The sequence below is a fragment of the Globicephala melas genome, chromosome 3 (genome assembly GCF_963455315.2).
Source record: "Globicephala melas chromosome 3, mGloMel1.2, whole genome shotgun sequence".
Lineage (NCBI taxonomy): Eukaryota > Metazoa > Chordata > Mammalia > Artiodactyla > Delphinidae > Globicephala > Globicephala melas.
In genome coordinates this window covers 39,369,271-39,392,511 of record NC_083316.1, presented here as the reverse complement: position 1 = coordinate 39,392,511, position 23,241 = coordinate 39,369,271, and the positions used below count along the sequence as shown (strand labels likewise).

Sequence of the window (23,241 nt, the reverse complement as noted above, 5' to 3'; positions counted from 1 at the left end):
TCATATGTACTATTCCTAAAGAAGCCAGAGTCAAGAAAAAATCAAGGAAAGATATTTTTTTATTTCACCAATCTTTGTACAATGGGGGGCAGGGATTGAGGGTGGGGAAGAACACTGAAGATAACGATATCTTTTTCAAGCCTAACAGAGACAAATGTCAAAGAAAGGCACTAAAATATCAACCAGACATTGTCAGTAACGTCCACGTGCCTCAGAACATAATGCTGGTGTGTCTAGTTTAAAGAGTAAGTCAGTGTCCTTCCTTGCTTGGAAGCACAGACTAAAGAACAGTGGAATGAACAAAGTTAGTTTCCCATTCTCTCTCCCCTCTGCTCTGGTGGCCTCTTCTCCAATCTCAGGCACTTAGCACCTTGGAACGTCCCTCTCTCCTATCACCTATTTATAGATTCTCAGGGCAGAGCATGATAAACTGATTCATGCTAAGTATGAATGACTGATAAAGTTAAATATATCACCTCTCCCAAGTCCATCAACTTTTAATATGGATCAAAGCTTAATGCTAGGAGTGTAGATCATCAGTATTGAAACACTTGATCACTGATATAGGGCCTGGAATTTTTTTAGACTCATTTTATGCAAAGCATTAGGTTCTCATAGCATTTTTGAACTAAGAACATGGCATGTCTGTATTTAGAAGGTTACAGTCAAGCATAATAGGAATACATAAGTGTACAGGAAACCAAAATATGTAAAATTGAGTTATATATTACCAAGGATGTTGGTTTTTTGGTATAGCTATCATAGCCACTTACAAATGTGCGAAGTGCTTTTTGCCTGGAAAAAATTTCTTATTTGGTTATTGTGCTAGTTAGGGCCTTACACATCATCAAATGCATTAAAGTTTATGGGCCAGTAAATTAACTTTAATTACCTCATATTACTCTTCATTTTGATAAGTAATCAACAATGTAACTTCTTGAAGCAAGAAAAAGAAAATTCTGTGTGATCAGAGTATTTTGCCATCAGTCTTTACCATTAGAAGGTTTTGGCTGCTTCTTTGGTATTTCTTTCATTTGGGCATGTAGTATTCAATGAATCAAACGTAGTTCACTTTTATCCCCAAGTTGATCTTAGCCCCTTTTAAACAGAAGCACTAACAAAGTCTAAGCAGATTAAATATATATATAAATACACACATTACACATAAATGTGTATGTATATGTAGAATGTTTGTATATGTATATATATTCACAGATATGTATGTGTATATATATATATATAAACGCATATATCTGTATATAGTTGCTAACCATATATATGCACATGTATAAGCATCTGTTCACACAATGGACTCTGAGATTATTCAGGCAAGACAAATTTCAACAGAAAGTTTTTTCCCCAGCATTTCCACTGAAGAGCTCATAAAAAAATGACATCACCGGGCTTCCCTGGTGGCACCTGGAAGAGTCCGCCTGCCGATGCAGGGGACACGGGTTCGTGCCCCGGTCTGGGAAGATCCCACATGCCACGGAGTTATCTTTTTATACACTTTTTCACATCTGAATTAACCCAACTCAAGAGACCTCTTTAGATCCCCAAACAAAAAATATATGTATCAGAGAGCAGGAGTAAATGAAGGGAAACGCTCATCCTTTTTCTTTCTTCTTTGAGTGCCCTTTTTCAGATTGGGAACAAGTATACTGCATTTTAATCCAAATAATCTAAACAGTTGTTTGACTCCTTTTTTAAAACTTCTTTACATAACAAAAAATGAACCATTGCTCTTAAGCTTTTATGGCATTTCATTTTCAAACTGGAGAAAAGAAATGTAGTTTTAAACAAAGCAGTTTTACCTGTAAGTTTAATTGACCATCTTACATTTAAATTCTAGCATGACAGATCAGAAGAAGTAATGATTCGATCATTTTATTTGTATTTCTAAAACAGGATATATATTATGCTTTTATCAGAAACGTATGAATTGGTGATTATCATACAAATATTCACTGGTTTCTGACTGACCATAATCTAGAAGAGGAACAGGCCCCAGACTCACTCTGCATTGACAAGGTCACAAGAGATGGCCAGCAAAGGACAAGGTGCAGAGCCAAGGAGATGAATGACATATTTTAACTGAAAGACCGCTTGCTCCCTCCATGGAAGCTAAGTTAAAAGCAGTGTATTCTATTTGGATTGCCTTTTCTTCTGCCTTCATGTACTGTGCTAGATGAAAGCCATAAGTAATCTGAAGAAGATAACCATTAGAAAATCATGTTTATTATACTGAGAACTGAGAGGAAGAACTTTTCAAGAATGAACACGAACAGGGGATTTATCTGTGATCTCTGAAAGTAAGCCAGACGATGTAGGAACTGAGACAAACTGATGACAGTGTAGGGGCTAAATTCTAATCTCTGCAGGCTGGATTGTCACAGGTTAGTGAAAAGCCTGTTGGCAACAACACAGTCTGTCTTGAGTTGGAAATAGTTACTGAATACAGGTATCTCTCTGACAACTTAATGAGCCATAATTGTTACAACACTTGGACTTCACAGGAAAATTAGAGTAACCTTATGCAGTATCAATATGAAGTGGGTGTTCATGATTTTTAAATATTGCTTAGATTTTTGCATCCAAAAGAATTATAGATCATTATAGATCATCTGTCCAGCTGGTTTATCAAGTGAAAACATGTTTGATCATGGCCCTTATCATGAATATAGGTAGCATATTAAAATCATGAAAATAATTTCTTCCAACACATTTATTTATGTTCTGCTTATGTCACAAAGGGAACATGATTTCAAAAAGAAATTAACAGCTCTATTGAGTTACCAGCTGTGACAAAGACACTCTCTGACACTGTGTTGATGCTGTGTCTGTGTTGAAAATTGATCGAATGCTTCATGGAAAACTGACATTGAGAGGTATAATCAAGTAATTGAAGATTTTTAAACTCTCCCACATTCTCTGAAGAATCATTTAATTTTTTAGCGATTTATTTAAATATACACCAAAAGGTTTGTCTGACATGTAAAGACAGAATTTCTTTTAAAATATGGAATAAAATTGAATGTTCTATAGAAATGGAAAAGAAAAGCCAACCCTGCTTCCAACTGGGAAAGTGATTGCTAGCTAGCCTTCAATCCCTACCAGAGCTATTCTTCCTTGGTCCTCTAGGGATTAGGATAAAGTGGGGAGAAGTGGAGATTGTGGGATTGGTGTGGGAAGTCAGAGCAGGATGGTATGGTACTGGGATAAAATGAAATCCCCTCTAGGTTCTTACTTCTTGAGGGCAATTATTCTGCCTTACCAACCTCAGCAACTGATGTTTACCAGGATATTCTTATAATGTAAGATTGTTTTAATATAATTCAAATGTTCAATATGTGTGGCGTTTTGGTGAGCTATTTGGGGGAGTTCACTAGAGCCGATGTACTCATTCATTTAACATAAAGGTCCAGCATGCTTAAGTTCCGGGTGTTCTTCTGGTACTGGGTGAATAAGACAAAGTCCCTGCCCCCATGAATCTTACATGGTAGAAGGTTATTATGAAGAAGAATATTATTATTAACCCAATCTCACTGTTTAATGACCATGAGCACTTCAGTATGTCTCAATCCCAGTTTTAGATGCTATGATAGAGCTTTTTTCTGCTCTATTTCACCACATATTATTTAAATAAATGCTTATTAATATATGTGGATATAATTATATATACTGATATAATTATATGTTCATATAATTCTCGACTGGTAGCCAATGGTCATAAGCCAACCACCCTGCCATAAATTCAAATAACTTTTTCTATTGTCATTATGATATTACTATTATAATCATACTTACAAATCCTAAATTACTTTAAACTGGTCTCCATCTTCAATATCCCAAAGTTAATCACTCATCAAGAACTGCTATTGATTTCTGTGAATTTACTTTTATATTCTTTTACCTGTTCAGTTTTGAAGTAAACATCCTTTTCAAACTTCATTGATAAATTACTTCACTAAGCTGCAAGCAAAACCCTGACTTAGTGTCTTCAGAAATGCCAAATGATTTCCTGAACATATTTTTTGTAATATGCAATGTAAAAAGTCCAACAAGCAATTGAAATTTGCCTTCACTCTATACTTAGCTAAATTCTCTGAAATATATTAGTTTTTCTTTAAATATATTAATATATTCTATTAATTTATTAATAACAGTTCTTTTCCAGCTAATATTAATTTGTATACAGTTCAGTGGAGAAAATTGAAAAGGAAATCCCCCCAAAAGCTAGGAAACCAAAAAATTATCCATAATACAACTGTAAATTATGACCTCTGTTCATTTTTAATGAATCAATTCTCAATTTAATTTTACACTTACAAAAACAGAGATCATGATATACATACTAAATTTAAGGTATCATTTACATAAAATGAAATGCATCCATTTTAAATAAACAGGTTAAGAATTCTTTACCCAATTACATTGTGTGTGCTGACGGGGGAGTAGGGGGGACAGCTCGTCATACCACCAAGCAACGCGTTGCTACATTAAATTTCCTACAATTTAAGTCAATTCTGACACTAGTGTCAGGTCCCACAGGTTAAGGGCTCAGTCCTACAAGGCCTCGCCCCACACACACACACTTCAGATGCCAGTCACAAGTTCGGGTTGTCACTGTGCTTTTGACTAACTGGCTATAGATCGAAGGTTCCAACAGTCCCACCCTGGGGTTCAATTAATTTGCAAGGGGAGCTCGCAAAACTCAGAGAACCATTTTATTTACTAGATTCCTGGTTTATTATGAAAGGATATAACTCAGGAACAACCAGATGGAAGCGATGCATAGGACAATGTATGCGGAAAGGGCTTGGAGCTTCTGGCCCTCTTTGAGTGGACCACTCTCTCCAAATCTCCGTGTGTTCACCATCCTGCGGGTTCTCTGAATCTCATCATTTTTTTTGTGGCCACACCACTTGGCTTGCGGGATCTTAGTTCCCTGAGCAGGGATGGAACCCAGGCCCTTCGCAGTAAAAGCGCAGAGTCCTAACCACTGGACCACCAGCGAATTCCCAACCTCATCATTTTGGGTTTTTTTTATGGAGACTTTATTATGTAGGCATAATTGATTAAATCATTGGCCATAGGTGATTAAACTCAACCTTCAGCCCTTCTTCCCTCTAGTAAGTTGGTGGGGGCCAGGCCAGGGGATCGAAAGTTCCAATACTAAAATCACTTGGTTGGCTCAACTGGCATCCTTAGGTGCCTTTAAAAAATGACCTTATTAGCATAAATCCAGTTGTGGTGACAGGGGCTTGTTATGAATGACAGGACACCCATTTCACCTTTATGCCTCTGAATCTATTTCAGGAACTGAGGACAAGAGAGCAAATATTGTAATAAAAGGTGCTCCCATTGTTCCTATCACTCAGAAAATTTCAAGAGTTTTGGGAACTGTGAGCCAGGAACCATGGATGAAGACCAAATATATATGAGGAATATATTTCAGTCATCTGAATGACCAAACGTATATTTCTTATAAATCACAGCATCACACAGGCTGATGAGTAATGATAGTTTATACACTCAGGTAATCATCATCTCAGTCAAAATATAGAATACTTACATAATCCCAGAACAATCCCTCCTGTCAATTTTGAGCTGCCCCCCTCCCGGATTTCACCCAAGACAACCACTGATTTTTGTTACTGTAATATAAATTTGTCTTTCTTAGCATTTTGTATAAGTGGAATCATATAATATAAACTGTTTTATGTCTGACTTATTTCACTTATCATGATATTTTCTAAAGTTTTTTTTATTGTGATAAGAACACTTAACATTAGCTCTACTCTCCTAACAAAATTTTAAGTACAAAATACAGTATTGTTAACTATAGGTACAGTGTTGTACAGAAGATCTCTAAAACGTATTCATATCTTGAATAACTGAAACTTTATACCCTTCAAATGGCAACTCCCCATTTCCTTCCTTGCCCCCCCCACCCCAGTCTCTGGTAAACACCATTCTGATGTCTGTTTTTATGAGTTTGACTATTTTAGATACTTCACATAAATGGAATCATGCAATATTTGTGCTTTTGTGTCTGGCTTATTTCACTTAGCATGTATTCCAGGGTCATCCATATTGTCTCATAGGGCAATATTTCCTTCTTTTTAAGGCTGAATAGTGTTCCATCATGTGTATATAACACATTTTCTTTCCATCAATGGACATTTAGGTTATTTCCATATCTTGGCTATTGTATTATTATTATATTATCACTGCAGTGAACATGGGAGTGCATATCTCTTCAAGATTCTGATTTCAGTTCTTCTGGATATTACCCAGAAGCAGGATTGCTAGATCATATGATAATTCTATAATTAGTTTTTTGAAGAACTTCCATACAGGTTTTCGTAGCACTGTACCATTTGCATTTCTACCATTTAAAAAAATGACTGAAATTAATGAATATTTAGCAAAGTCACAGGATATAAGCTCAATATATAAAATTTAATTGTATTTCTGTATCTACCAAAGAACAATTAGAAAATGAAATTGAAAATTAACAACAGTTTTAAGACCCATTAAAAATAATTAGGAATTAGTATAAAAGTATATATGCAAATATCAACATTTGAAAGTACAAAGTATTGCTAAGAGAAATAAAGAAGATCTAAATAATTTGAGGGATATATTATGATGAGTTGGAAAAACTCAAAATTGTTAAAATGTACATTTTCCACAATTTGATGTGTAGAATAAAATCAATCTCAACCAGAATTTGATTATAAAAATAAAAATGTTTTTATTACATTCTCATTTTTTGAAGGGTATTTTCTCAAGCTATAGAATTTTTTAACATCTTTATTGGAGTATAATTGCTTTACAATGGTATATTAGTTTCTGCTGTATAACAAAGTGAATCAGCTATATGTATACGTATATCACCATATCCCCTCCCTCTTGCCTCTCCCTCCCACCCTCCCTATCCCACGCCTCTAGGTGGTCACAAAGCACTGAGCTGATCTCCTTGTGCTATGTGGCTGCTTCCCACTAGCTATCTATTTTACATTTGGTAGTGTATATATGTCAATGCTACTCTTTCACTTCGTCCCAGCTTACCCTTCCCTGTTCCTGTGTCAAGTCCATTCTCTACCTCTGTGTCTTTATGCCTGTCCTGCCCCTAGGTTCATCAGGACCTTTTTTTTTTTTTTTTTTAGATTCCATATATATGTGTTAACATACGGTATTTGTTTTTCTCTTTCTGACTTACTTCACTATGTATGACAGACTCTATGTCCATCCACCTCACTGCAAATAACTCAGTTTCGTTTCTTTTTATGGCTGAGTAATATTCCATTGTATATATGGGCCACATCATCTTTATGCATTCATCTGTTGATGGACACTTAGGTTGCTTCCATGTCCTGGCTATTGTAAATAAAGCTGCAATGAATATTGTGGTACATGACACTTTTTGAATTATGGTTTTCTCAGGGTATATACCCCGTAGTGGGATTTCTGGGTCGTATGGTAGTTCTATTTTTAGTTTTTAAGGAACCTCAATACTGTTCTCCATAGTGGCTGTATCAATTTACATTCCCACCAACAGTACAAGAGGGTTCCCTTTTCTCACCCCCTCTCCAGCATTTATTGTTTGTAGATTTTTTGATGATGGCCATTCTGACCTGTGTGAGATGATACCTCATTGTGGTTTTGATTTGCATTTCTCTAATGATTAGTGATGTTGAGCATCCTTTCATGTGTTTGTTGGCAATCTGTATATCTTCTTTGGAGAAATGTCTATTTAGGTCTTCTGCCTATGTTTGTATTGGGTTTTTTGTTTTTTTGATATTGAGCTGCATGAGCTCCTTGTATATTTTAGAAATTAATCCTTTGTCAGTTGCTTCGTTTGCAAATATTTTCTCCCATTCTGAAGGTTGTCTTTTCATCTTGTTTATGGTTTCCTTTGCTGTGCAAAAGCTTTTAAGTTTCATTAGGTCCCATTTGTTTATTTTTGTTTTTCTTTCCATTTCTCTAGGAGGTGGGTCGAAAAGGATCTTGCTGTGATTTATGTCATAGAGTGTTCTGCTTATGTTTTCCTTTAAGAGTTTTATAGTGTCTGGCCTTAAATTTAGGTCTTTAATCCATTTTGAGTTTATTTTTGTGTATGGTGTTAGGGAGTGTTCCAGTTTCATTCTTTTACATGTAGCTGTCCAGTTTCCCAGAACCACTTATTGAAGAGGCTGTCTTTTTTCCATTGTATATCCTTGCCTCCTTTGTCAAAGATAAGGTGGCCATATGTGCATGGGTTTATCTCTGGGCTTTCTATCCTATTCCATTGATCTATACTTCTGTTTTAGTGCCAGTACCATATTGTCTTGATTACTGTAGCTTTGTAGTATAGTCTGAATCAGGGAGCCTGATTCCTCCAGCTCCATTTTTCTTTCTCAAGATTGCTTAGGCTATTTGGGGTCTCCTGTGTTTCTGTACAAATTGTAAAATTTTTTGTTGTAGTTCTGTGAAAAATGCCATTGGTAGTTTGATAGGGATTGCACTGAATCTGTAGATTGTTGAGCTATCGAAATTTTTTTTAATGTGACTTTTTTAGCATTGGTTTTCAGCAGTTTTAATAAGAATTGCCCAAGTATGGTTTTCTTTGTACTTAACCTTTTTGAGGTTTGCTGAGGGCTTGAATCTCTAAGTCAATTTTTCATCAAATTTGGGAAAATTTTGGCCATTATTTATTGGAACACTGTTTTCTTCATTTCTTCACTTTTTTCTCCTGAGGCTTTTTAAAAACATGTATTTTAGTCATTCATTTTTGTACCTGAATTACCTGTTCATTTTTCCTCAATTTCTTTTCTTTTTTAGATTGCATTATTTCTGTTGATCTTTTATAGAGTTCAGAGACTCTTTAATATGACTCTCCAATCACCTGTCAAGCACTTTCAGTGAATTTATTTCATCTCTTTTATAATAGTTTTCAGTTTTAAAGTTTCCTTTTGACTCTTGTTTTATGGTTTGCATTTCTCTGCTGGTATTCCCTACCTGTTCCCTCACTAATTCTCTGACTATATTTTCCCTTATTTTTTTAAACATTTATAATAGCTTTTTTAAAAGGTTTCCTCTAAATCCAACATTTGGACCATTTTAAAATTACTCTGGAATATTTTTTCTTGACTCTAGGTCACATTTTTCTATTTCTTTGCATATAGTTATTGATTTGCCTTGTATTTTGTAGATGATATAGAGATTCTAGTTCTATTTTCTTCCTCTGAAGGATTTTGATTTTTGTTCCTGTGGTTATTTCTAATAACTGGCTGATCATCTTGATCTTGTTTTATGAGCAGTTCTGCAGAAATCTGAATTTTCTCAAACCCCTCTTATTTTGAGGAACTCGACCTTCCAAATCTGTCTTCCCAGAAGATCTTGTCAGGATTCAAATTTAGACTCTGTTAGAGAAGGAGTAGAATAGGCTTTACTTTAGGGCATGGCCCTTACTGTTAATTCATAGACTTTCTGACTTCTATGCTGGTGCCCAGATTTTTCAGTTTGCTAGGATATTAAAAATGTCTCCACTTTGCATGTGCCTGACCTGCCTTGTCCCCAGCACTATTTAATCTATATTGCCTCTGTGCTATTCTGTTACAAGCCTACCACAGCCACTCTTTGCTATGTCTTATGTAGTGTTGCCTGCCCTTAGCCAAGGATTCACAGAAAAGCCTCGCACAATTTCCTCATGTCTCTGTCTGCATAGGTCTCTGCCATCTAGAGGTCTGTCCGGTGTTTCAGCTACTCCTAACTTTGTAGGGCTCTGTGTGGACCCTAGGTTTTTGTGCTTATGGTCAAGAAATTGTTCCCTGGTGAGGTCTGGGTAATCGTAGGATCAAATCATAAGTTTCTCTTTCTTTGAGAAATATAGTTTTGTTCTGTTGTTGCAATATCTGGAAACAAATATTGTTTAAATATCTGATGAAACTGTTTCATCAGTTATAGTCTTTATTGGGAAAGCTAGTCTAGTACTAGCTACTGTTATAGCCAAAAAAAAAAAAGTCTATATTTATGGTTTGAGCATTTTTTCACTTGTCAATAGATAATGAACATTTTTCCATGCCAACATGATTTTTTTTAATTTGCACAGTATTCCATTACAAAAGTGAATTAGTTTATATAATATATCTTCTATGTTTGAGGGTTTGATTAAATCTAATAGTTTTTAGTGTCTTCTATGTGCCATGCATCGGACCAAGAGTTTTACAGAGCAAGCTCATTTGATTCTTGCAACAAACCTGTGAAGTAGGGGCACAAAACTGAATTTTCCAAATGAGGAAAAAGGCATAGAAAATTAAAATAATTTACTCAAAATCACCAAATCAGTAAAGTGAAGCTGAGATTTATGTCTAATTATAATATACAATTCGACTCTCATGTGTTTAACTCAATATCAAAAATCTCTTTGATGTATAAAATAATGGTATTACATTTAATTAAAAATTTATTAATACAGAGATTTAAATTTTTTATAGTTTAACTAGTCATAAGTGTTTCAAACTCTGTGACTCGCTGGTTTATATCTTTTGCTCCATTTGTCCTGAGGTACTCATGTTTTATTTGTTTCTAAGAACTCTGTGTATAAAATGCTATCTACCAATCAATTCTTATACACTACCTATGCTTTTTGCAAAAAGAGTTGATCATATTTTAAAATTATATAAATGTTTACCTGTATGTTTTTAGGGTATTTTTGGTTTTTTGTTTCCTTTAAGTTTTTTGTTTTTTTAATAAATTTATTTGTTTTGGGCTGCGTTGGGTCTTCATTGCTGTGCACGGGCTTTCTCTAGTTGCAGTGAGCGGGGGTTACTCTTCCTTGCGGTGACAGGCTTCTCATCACAGTGCCTTCTCTTGTTGTGGAGCACAGGCTCTAGGTGCATGGGCTCAGTAGTTGTGGCTCTCGGGCTCTAGAACACAGGCTCAGTAGTTGTGGCGCATGGGCTTAGTTGCTCTGAAGCATGTGGGATCTTCCTAGACCAGGGCTCGAACCCCTGTCCCCTGCATTGGCAGGTGGATTCTTAACCACCGTGCCACCAGGGAAGCCTCTATTTCCTTTCATTTTAACCATTATTTTTTTTCTTTCAACAAATCAGTAACTAAAAAGATATCATTGATTTAAAATTGAATAATTTTATTTATAAAACATTTAAATATTTGTATGTATGTGTCTGAGCTTTCTATTTTTTTGTTGTTCTGGTTGATTATATTGTCACTACTTTAGTGTACAGTAGTACATTTCTTTAATAATTTTATTTTAATTAAGATATCCTTTTATGAGGGTTGTCATGAGTGGCTCTGAGGAAGGCCAGTTTTGGGGGCGTCTTGCTCTAGCTGAGGGGGCACCTTGGGAACGATGGTGGAAGGAGATTCTCGCAGCACCAGCCTGCTGGCTGCAGAGACTGCAAGTCTGGAAGAGTAGCTGCAAAGATGGGGAGAAGTTATGCTGATGGCAGATGAAGTCTTCCAATGGGGAAGAGCTTGGTTTCCACCTGCCATCATGGGTATGGTTTCTTTGGTGTTTCTGACTATCTACTATCTAGATCCATCCATTCTGTCCGGTGTTTCCTGTTTTGTTGTTTCTGTGCTTGGCTGACTACCTTGTTCCCATTCTAGCACCTAGAATTTTTGGCTCCAATAAATGGACCACTGAGTAATAGCAGTGAGTCCTTGAAATTTGAAGCAATCTAGTAAAAACTCGACACAGAGCTGTGGGCTGGTAGAAACACCTCCTTATGCTAAAGAAAGAAAGGCCTAAACTGTACTTCATGACCATGATCATTTCTCTTGCTGTGGTTGTTTGGGTGGGACAGCAAGTCCACAACCTCCTTCTCTCCTACCTGATAGTGACTTTCTTACTCTTGCTTCCTGGACTAAACCAACATGGAATCATTTCGAAGTACATTGGAATGGCCAAAAGAGAGATAAACAAGCTTCTCAAACAAAAAGAAAAGAAAAATGAATAATGCATCTGCTTTATTCGGTGTGATTAATGGTGTATACATTGTCCTTGGGGATAGTGTCTGTTATGCTGTCTGGATACAAAAATGTTACAGATGTAGCTCTTTGCTGTCCCTCATTCTGCCCTTAGTGGAAATTCCGACTTGCCAAGTAAGGCTTTATGCCCAGTGTCTTCATGGGTGTGTTCTCATCAGCTGGCCTTATATGGACAACTCATTCATCATTACCACTTGTTTTGGTTTTTCTCACCCAGGGTTAATTGAACTCTTACTTTTAAAATAATATAGTGGTGAACTTCATCCTTTAGTACAGTTAACAGTGGCTTGGGATAACTGTTCAAGTTGATTTTTGCTTTAGCTGGATACAAAATCATGGTCTGTGACTACAGGAAGCTGGTTCTACTGTCTGCTTCCACAGTCTGCTTAAACAACAGTCTGGTTTCATGAATATAGAAACCAAGTTTACCACTTCTGATGAAGAGACCAATTAAGATTCATTCCTCATTCTGTTTCTATACTGTGGGAGAAGAATCCTTGTGGAATAAAATGAACCTAATTCCATGGCCTAGTATGTGTTGGCTTCTCCCTTGTGCAGAATTTAGCAACTTGTTGGAAACATTGATCCTTCCTCCCAAATGGGGAATCTGACAGGCTTAGAACTCTTGTTCCCTTGCACTTAAAGTTAGTACATCCTTAAAGGCTTTTTAGTAGCAAGCTTACACAAGATGGTATTTAGGATTTTTAGCATACTTTTAATTTCAGATTTTCAGCTAACTGAAACTAAAGTACATAATAGGTTGAGTCATGTCTATGACCTTCATTCCAAGACCAGCCAATAAAGAACAAAACTCATCCTGTGTTTAGTCAAGATTCATTTCAGTAGAAAATCCTACTAGTTTTTCAAGACCAGAATAAGCCTTTAAAGGTAAGCCTCAAGTTTCTCATTTTATGGTAACACTGGCTGCTTTTGGTCCCCATAGATGGAGCAGTTGAAATCTGTAGGAATGAACTTCTGAGGGCTGGAAATGTGACATATTTGGGAACAATTTTTAAACTGATTAACTAGCTATAATATAGTTTTGTGAATTTATTGCACTGATGCTATAAAACCTGGACCTTGTGGTATATCTGTTCCTAAAGAAAAATTGTTTTCTCCCCTTCAGTATTGCTGTAACAGTGGCACCATGTAGCATATGTTTGACTTTTCTTTTTTAATATTTCGTATACAAGCTACCATAATTTACATGTGTTTCCTCATTGTAAATAAGCTTGTCTTCCTATCTGGATTTTTGTGTTTATGTGTGTTCTACCAATTAACTACTTTTGCGATTTTAATCCTGTGTTATTTCTTCTACTTTTTTTGTGTAAAAGGGGAAAAATAAAAAAGCTGGAATCCAAAAAAAAAAAGATATTCTTTTATCTACCTTATAGATTTTGTTATATTGTCTTCTTATTAGTTATTCTATGTATTTTATACTTGAAGAAAACCCTCTAAAAGCTTTCTTTCTTTTTTTTTTTTCATGTCACTATGTGGCTTGTGAGATCTCAGTTCACCGGTCAGGGATTGAACCTGGGCCACAGCAGTGAAAGCCAGGAATCCTAACCACTAACTAGGCTAGCAGGGAACTCCTGAAGCTTTCCTTTTTAATTTATGTAACTTGGCACTTTTGTTTATGTCTTTTTACTAATTCTTAATCTTATGTTACAGATGCCCAAACAAGTATCATAAATTTTGCTATTTGATTGTCCTTGTAGCTTATATTACATACTCAATTTCCATAAATATACAATGAGTGTTAGTAGAAAGACTATAATTCCTGCGTGAAGAGCACATTATTTAAGTTATATACCTGAAATATCAGCATGTGAATTAAATAAATAAGTCCTGGGAATGTAATGCACAACATGGTGACTATAGTTAATAATACTGTATTGTGTATTTGAAAGTTGCCAAGATGAGACCTTCAAGATGGCAAAAGGTCACCTTCTTCTCCACAAATACATCAGAAATACATCTACATGTGGAACAACTGCTACAGAACACCTACTGAATGCTGGCAGAAGACCTCTGACCCCCCAAAAGGCAAGAAACTCCCCACGTACCTGGGTAGGGCAAAAGAAAAAAGAAAAAACAGAAGAATAGGGATGGGACCTGCACCAGTGGGAGGGAGCTGTGAAGGAGGAAAGGTTTCCACACACTAGGAAGCCCCTTCGTGGGCAGAGACTGTGGGTGGCAGAGGGGGGAAGCTTCGGAGCCACGGAGGAGAGCACAGCAACATGGGTGCAGAAGGCAAAGCGGAGAGATTCCTGCACAGAGGATCAGTGTCGACCAGCACTCACCAGTCCAAGACGCTTGTCTGCTCAATGGCCGGGGCGGGCGGGGGCTGGAAGCTGAGGCTCGGGCTTCGGTCGGATCCCAGGGAGAGGACTGGGGTTGGCGGCGTGAACACAGCCTGAAGGGGGCTAGTGCGCCACAGCTAGCCGGGAGGGAGTCCTGGAAAAGGTCTGGAGCTGCCTAAGAGGCAAGAGACCATTCTTTCGGGGTGCACGAGGAGGGGGGGATTCAGAGCACCACCTAAACGAGCTCCAGAGTTGGGTGTGAGCTGTGGCTACCAGCACGGACACCAGAGATGGGCATGAGATGCTACGGCTGCTGCTGCCACCACCAAGAAGTCTGTGTGCAAGCACAGGTCACTCTTCACACCTCCCCTCCCAGGAGCCTGTGCAGCCCGCCACTGCCAGGGTCCCATGATCCAGGGACAACTTCCCCGGAAGAACACGTGGCACGCCTCAGGCTGGTGCAAAGTCACGCTGGCCTCTGCTGCCACAGGCTCACCCCGCATCTGTACCCCTCCCCCACCCCGGCCTGAGTGAGCCAGAGCCCCCGAATCAGCTGCTCCTTTAACCCCGACCTGTCAGAGCAAAGAACAAATGCCCTTAGGCAACCTTCATGCAGACACAGGGCCAAATCCAAAGCTGAACCCCAGGAAATGTGCGAACAAAGAAGAGAAAGGGAAATCTCTCGCAGCAGCCTCAGCAGAGGATTAAATCTCCACAATCAACTTGATGTACCGTGCATCTGTGGAATACCTGAATAGACAACAAATCATCCCAAAATTGTGGCAGTGGACTTCGGGAGCAATGATTATATATATATATATATATATATATATATATATATATATACTGTCCTTTTTCTCTTTTTGTGACTGTGTATTTGTATGCTTCTTTGTGTGATTTTGTCTGTATAGCTTTGCTTTTACCATTTGTCCTAGGGTTCTGTCTGTCCGTTTTTTTGTTGTTTTTTTTTAGTATAGTTTTTAGTGCTTGTTATCATAAGTGGATTTGTTTTCTGGTTTGGTTGCTCTCTTCTTTCTTATTTTTTTCTTTTTTTATTATTGCTCTTTAATTTTTTTTAATTTTTTTTAATTTTTTTATTTTTTTGCAGTATGTGGACCTCTCACTTTTGTGGCCTCTCCCGTTGCAGAGCAGAGGCTCCGGACATGCAGGCTCAGTGGCCGTGGCTCATGGGCCTAGCCACTCTGCGGCATGTGAGACCTTCCCGGACTGGGGCACGGACCCGTGTCCCCTGCATCGGCAGGCAGCCTCTCAACCACTGCGCCACCAGGGAAGCCCTAATTTTTAATAATTATTTTTTATTTTAATAACTTTATTTTATTTTATTTTTTCTTTCTTTCTTTCTTTTTTTCTCCCTTTTCTTCTGAGCTGTGTGGCTGACAGGGTCTTGGTGCTCCGGCCAGGTGTCAGGCCTGTGCCTCTGAGGTGGGAGAGCCAAGTTCAGGACATTAGTCTGCCAGAGACCTCCCGGCTCCACGTAATATCAAACGGTGAAAGGTTTCCCAGAAATCTCCATCTCAACGCTAAGACCCACCTCCACTCAACGAACAGCAAGCTACGGTGCTGGACACCCTATGCCAAACAACTAGCAAGAGAGGAACACAAACTCACCCATTAGCAGAGAGGCTGCCTAAATTCATATAAGGTCACAGACACCCCAAAACACACCACCGGACACAGTCCTGACCACCAGAAAGACAAGATCCAGCCTCATCCACCAGAACACAGGCACTAGTCCCCTCCACCAGGAAGTCTACACAACCCACTGAACCAATCTTAGCCATTGGGGGCAGGCAACAAAAACAACAGGGAACTATGAACCTGCAGCCTGTGAAAAGGAGACCCCAAATACAGTAAGTTAAGCAAAATGAGAAGACAGAGAAACACACAGCAGATGAAGGAGCATGGTAAAAACCCATTAGACCAAACAAAGAGGAAATAGGCAGTCTATCTGAGAATGAAATCAGAGTAATGATAGTAAAGATGATACCAAATATTGGAAATAGAATGGAGAAAATACAAGAAACGTATAACAAGGACCTAGAAGAACTAAAGAGCAAACCAACAATGATGAACAACACAATAAATTACATTAAAAATTCTCTAGAAGGAATCAATAGCAGAATAACTGAGGCAGAACGGATAAGTGACCTGGAAGATAAAATAGTGGAAATAACTACTGCAGAACAGAATAAAGGAAAAGAATGAAAAGAATTGAGGACAGTCTCTGAGACCTCTGGGACAACATTAAACACACCAACATTCGAATTATAGGGGTCCCAGAAGAAGAAGAGAAAAAGAAAGGGACTGAGAAAATATTTGAAGAGATTATAGTTGAAAACGTCCCTAATATGGGAAAGGAAATAGTTAATCAAGTCCAGGAAGTGCAGAGAGTCCCATACAGGATAAATCCAAAGAGAAACACACCAAGACACATAGTAATCAAACTATCAAAAATTAAATACAAAGAAAAAATATTAAAAGCAGCAAGGGAAAAATAACATACAAGGGAATCCCCATAAGGTTAGCAGCAGATCTTTCAGCAGAAACTCTGCAAGCCAGAAGGGAGTGGCAGGACATATTTAAAGTGATAAAATAGAAAAATCTACAACAAAGATTACTCTACTCAGCAAGGATCTCATTCAGATTTGACGGAGAAATTAAAACCTTTACAAACAAGCAAATCTAAGAGAATTCAGCACCACCAAACCAGCTTTACAACAAATGCTAAAGGAACTGCTCTAGGCAGGAAACACAAGAGAAGGAATAGACCTACAATAACAAACCCAAAACAATTAAGAAAATGGTAATAGGAACATACATGTCGATAATTATCTTAAATGTAAATGGATTAATTGCTCCAACCAAAAGACATAGACTGGCTGAATGGATACAGAAAGAAGACCCATATATATGCTGTCTACAAGAGACTGACTTCAACCTAGGGACACATACAGACTGAAAGTGATGGGAAGGAAAAAGATATTCCATGCAAATGTAAATCAAAGGAAAGCTGGAGTAGCAATTCTCATATCAGACAAAATAGACTTTATAACAAAGACTATTACAAGAGACAAAGAAGGACACTACATAATGATCAAGGGATCAATCCAAGAAGAAGATATAATAATTGTAAATATTTATGCACCCAACATAGGAGCACCTCAATATATAAGGCAAATGCTAACAGCTATAAAAGGGGAAATTGACAGTAACACAATCATAGTAAGGGACTTTAACACCCCACTTTCACCAATGGACAGGTCATCCAAAATGAAAATAAATAAGGAAACACAAGCTTTAAATGATACATTAAACAAGACGGGCTTAATTGATATTTATAGGACATTCCATCCAAAAACAACAGAATACACTTTCTTCTGAAGTGCTCATGGAACATTCTCCAGGGTAGATCATATTTTGAGTCACAAATCAAGCCTTGGTAAATTTAAGAAAATTGAAATTGTATCCAGTATCTTTTCCAACCACAACGCTATGAGACTACATATCAAGTACATGAAAAAATCTGTAAAAAATACAAACACATGGAGTCTAAACAATATGCTACTAAATAACCAAGAGATCACTGAAGAAATCAAAGAGGAAATAAAAATATACCTAGAAACAAGTGACAATGAAATCATTATGACCCAAAACCTATGGGATGCAGCAAAAGTAGTTCTAAGAGGGAAGTTTATAACAATACAATCCTACCTCAAGAAACAAGAAACATCTCAAATAAACAACCTAACCTTACACCTAAAGTAATTAGAGAAAGAAAAACAAACAAAAAAAACCCCCAAAGTTAGCAGAAGGAAAGAAATCGTAAGGATCATATCAGAAATAAATGAAAAAGAAATGAAGGAAATGACAGCAAAGATCAATAAAATTAAAGCTGGTTCTTTGACAAGGTAAACAAAATTGATAAACCATTAGCCAGACTCATCAAGAAAAAAAGGAGACTCAAACGAACAGATTTAAAAAGTGAAAAAGGAGGAGTAACAACTGACAGTGCAGAAATACAAAGGATCATGAGAGATTACTACAAGCAGCTATATGCCAATAAAATGGACAACCTGGAAGAAATGGACAAATTCTTAGAAAAGCACAACCTTCTGAGACTGAACCAGGAAGAAATAGAAAATATAAACCGACCAATCACAAGCACTGAAATGAGTCTGTGATTAAAAATGTTGGAACTTGTTCCTTTTGAAAAAGTGTTTCTTTGGAAGTCAGATTTACTATTTCCAGAAAGAAAGTTTTTGTTAGAATATATTTAAGCATTCAAAAAAATATATTGTGCCCTTTAGATAACTAAAAGCTGTTTTAAAGTTGAAAAAAATATTTAAATGTATGTTGAAACTATGGTAGCTCATGGCAGGCCCTCTGAAGGTCCAATGGTACAGTGAGAAATCAAACATAGAAGGACTTATATATGATATAAAAAGTTACCTTACATGATAGTAGGAACACTCTTGAATGCTGATGTTGTTCCTTCCCCAACCCAGTGGTACAAGGGGAAAGATTCTTTTTATTCTTTTTTTTACTGAAATATTATTGATTTACAATGTTGTGTTAGTTTCAGGTGTACAGCAAAGTGATTCAGTTATACATACATATATATATTTTTTTCAGAGTCTTTTCCCTTATAGGTTATTACAAAATATTGGGTATAATTCCCTGTGCTATACAGTAGGTACTTGTTAGTTATCTATTTTATATATAGTGGTGTGTATATTTTAATCCCAAATTCATAATTTATTCCAGCCCCCCTTCCCCTTTGGTAACCATAAGTTTGTTTTATGTATCTGTGGCTCTATTTCTGTTTTATATATAAGTTCATTTGTATCTTTTTTTCAATCCCACATATAAGTGATATCATATGTTATTTGTCTTTGTCTGGCTTACTTCACTTAGTATGATAATCTCTAAGTCCATCCATGTTGCTGCAAATGGCATTATTGCATTCTTTTTTATGGCTGAGTAATATTCCATTGTGTATATATAACACATCTTCTTTATCCATTCATCTGTTGATGGACACTTAGGTGGTTTCCATGTCTTGGCTATTGTAAATAGTGCTGCAATGAACACAGCACTTTTTTTTGTATCTTTTCAAATTATGGTTTTCTCTGAATATATCTCCAGGAGTGGGATTGCAGGATCATATGATAACTCTATTTTTAGTTTTTTTAAGGAACATCCATACTGTTCTCCATAGTGGTTGTACCAACTTACATTCCCACCAACAGTGTAGGAGGGTTCCCTTTTCTCCACATCCTCTCCAGCATTTATTATTTGTAGACTTTTTGAAGATGGTCATTCTGACAGAATTAAGAATTAAGGTGATACCTCATTGTAGTTTTGATTTGCATTTCTCTGATAATTAGCTATGTTGAGGATCTTTTCATGTGCCTCTGGCCATCTGTATGTCTTCTTTGGATAAATGTCTATTTAGATCTTCTGCCCATTTTTTGATTGAGTTGTTTGTTTGTTTGATATTGAGCTATATGAGCTCTTTGTATATTTTGGAGATTAATTCCTTGTCGGTCACATCGTTTGCGAATATTTTCTCCCATTCTATATGTAGGTTGTCTTTTTCTTTTGTTTATGGTTCCCTTTGCTGTACAAAAGCTTTTAAGTTTAATTAGGTCCCATTTGTTTATTTTTGTTTTTATTTCCATTACTGTAGGAGATGGATCCAAAGTATATTGCTATAATTTATGTCAAAGAGTGATTCTTTTCTTTCTGACCTGGAGAGTTCTTTATTCCACGTGGGCTGCACTGACCACTTAATTTCAGGCTTTAGTAGATGAAGAACAAAGGAAGTATCAGGGGACCTCATCTGTGTCCTTATAGTTATGTCTGGTGTATATTATCTGCACTGCTTTATGATGATTTGATAAGGAAGCAACGGTGGAAAATCTTAACATTAAATGTTGTCAATCTTGACAATATTCAAAGTAGGATCTACCCATTATTGTCAGCCCTAAATCAGAGCATTTGAAAATGCAATTTAGAATTATATTTTTACTTTATATTTGAAAAGCTTATGAATTTGTGATTTATATACAAAACTGTGTAAAATGATTGCTTATTATTCATTTTATTTCTGCTACCAGGACATATAAGTTACTGTTATATTTTGAATCATCACACTGTCACTTAAAATATAATAGAGAAACCATATGCAAATCATGTCCTACAGAGCTTACTGAAGTATTATTGTACGAGGTCTGTGACAAGTTTTATACATTTTTAGTAAAGACTTTTTTAAAGGGAAGATTTGAAATACAGTGGGTGTACTAAGGTTTAAACTAAATTTTTTTCTCTACTATCTTTGAATTTTTTTTATCTTCACCAGGTAGCTGAACATGAAAGGTGAGGCAGTTATGTAACCTGAGGTAGACATAATTTCCCCCACCAAGGTATCCATGTCCTAGTACTAATTCCCATAACTGATGAATATGCTACCTTAAATGTCAAAATGATGTCACTAAATCAATTAAATTAAAGACCTTGAGATGGGGAGATTAGCCTGGATTATCTGGCCCAATATAATCAATTTAAGTCCTTTAAAGGGGAGAACTTTTCCCAGTTGTGGTCAGAGGAAGATGTGACTTGAAGAACTGTTAGAGAGATGCAACGTTGCTGGCTTTGTAGATGGAGGAAGGGGGCTATGAGCAAAGAAATGAGGGGAGCTTCTAGAATTTTGGAATGGCAAGGAAATGGATTCTCCTCCAGAATTTCTAGAAATAAAGTCAGCCCTGTAGACACTTTCATTTTAGTCCAGTGAAACTGATGTTGGATTTCTGACCTACAGAGCCGAAAAATAATAAATTTGTGTTTTTTAGGTCATTAAATTTGTAATAATCCACCACAGCAGCAGTATAAAACTAGTACACCACTATTAATGGAAAGTGCACTAAATTTATTTAACAATTGTTCAACATATATTCCCAATTTTACCACTGTAAAATTAAAATATTTTAATATTATTATTTTAATTTCCTTAGAGCATGGGCCTTTCATCATAAACCTTCATTATTCTTCTTACTGGTTCCCATGACACTATTTGCTATATAAATATATGTTTGTACCCAAAGATGTACATATATGTATTTACAGATTTTGCTTTTTGATTAGACTTCATTTAAAATGTAAAGGATCAGGGACACTTAAGAAAGGTGTTCTCAGAATATTTTGACTCTGTAGCCTACACAATATTGGGTAATGTAGAATTCTGTCATATACGGCTAACCAGTGTCTTTAAATATATTCCTCTTGTTTTTGCCCTTTCCCACGTTCCCAGTGCAGAACCTAGAAAAGGTTAATCTACAGATTCCCTTGAGGGTAGTGTGCAGACAACTGACTCAGGTTCTATTAATCAAGGCATCAATGGAAATCTTGGTTTTTAGAAACAAGCAATGTGTGGTGGGAGCCCTTTGTGGAGGAGTTCCCTTCACAGTGGTAGAGACTTTTGATTATCATGGAATGGCAGATGGTAGAGCTTCTAGCATGCAGTCCTAAATGTTATGGAAGCTGAGTGGGGAAGGCAGTGATGTCCTTGCTAGAAGGGTCTCTGTAGTTGGCATTGGCATTGTTTTTGACTGCATACCTTCCTTTTCTGCTTCTCTGGACTTTCTGTTAGTACCCTTCAATAAATTTATTTTTTTTTGCCAAAACGCCAGAGTAGATTCTGATGCTTTTAACTGACAATTCTGATTAATTTAGCCATGCAATTATTAAATACCTCCTGCAAGCAAAATAAGGGTCCCCAAGGGGACCAAATAGGAGAAATTATCTTCTGATTGTAATCAGAAAGCTACTCTTCCAAACAGAAGGAGATGAAAGTATTTGTTAATTTATTAATTTTCTGTTAAATTGTTAAATTTTAATTTGTTAATTTTCTATGTAAAGATAAAAGAGATGTCATATAAAAAAGGATGCAGTTTGCTTCAGAAATTAATCAGGTGAAAATGCAGGGGCACTCAGAAGAAAGCATTGCTTTGGTTAATAAGCACCGTAGTTTAAATTTTGTCAGTCACATTTGTAGATATGACTCTCTGCAAAATGTAATAATAAACACTAGATATGAAGGGAATTTTGAGTACCTGATGAGTAATGACTGCGAATAATGGCTTGAAACATGCAACCACCATGTTAGTACAAACTACTACCTGGCATAGGATAAAATAGTTAAGTTAAAAAAAAAAATCTCTAAGAATAAACTCTCTATGTATTAGTCCAAATGACACTTCTGCACGCAAGCCTTCCCTGATTTCTCCAAGTAGATCAGGAACCCTTGTTACATGTTTCTGAATTACTCAGTACCTATTATTCATATTGCTCAAGACTTTTAATTATTGGCTGTGAAGGCAAAGACAGTATATGACTTGCTTACTGTTGTATCCTCAGCATCTACCATAGGATGTTACATAGAAAACATTCATTTAAACGTTTTTGTCTGACTAATAGACTGATTGAGTAAGAAAGACAGCATGTCTACCGTGGCTCTATCACAAAGTATGTATATGAATTAGGGAAATTAAATTGATTTTCTGAGCTACTTTCCTCATCTATAAAATTAAGGGGATTTGAAAAATTGAACGTATTAATTCTTAGTTTCATTTCATGTTAAATGTTTACATTTACTTATAAATTTTATATCTTATATGTAAATGTTTCATATATAAATTCATATATACCAATCGTATAAAAATGTTTACTGAGAACTCAGATATTTTAGAACATGATGTTATAATTTCCATTTTTTCTAAATAAAAAGGTTATGTAAGTTTGTTATAAAAAATGTAAGAAATGGAAATATTCCTCATGCCCCATCCTTAATTTCTAGAGACAAATGTCATAAGTGATTGCATCTGTGATAATCTTTGTGAGCCATCTCTTTAAATAA

General features: G+C 36.4%; 1 long non-coding RNA gene and 1 pseudogene across 2 annotated transcripts in view; both read left to right on the top strand.

The window, feature by feature from the left end:
• LOC115866469 (uncharacterized) overlaps nucleotides 1–23,241 on the top strand; it is a 1,106,684-nt gene that overhangs the window by 630,042 nt on the left and 453,401 nt on the right. The gene's annotated exons all lie outside the window — the stretch shown is intronic.
• LOC115866425 (ADP-ribosylation factor-like protein 6-interacting protein 1 pseudogene) lies at nucleotides 11,363–12,001 on the top strand (annotated as a pseudogene).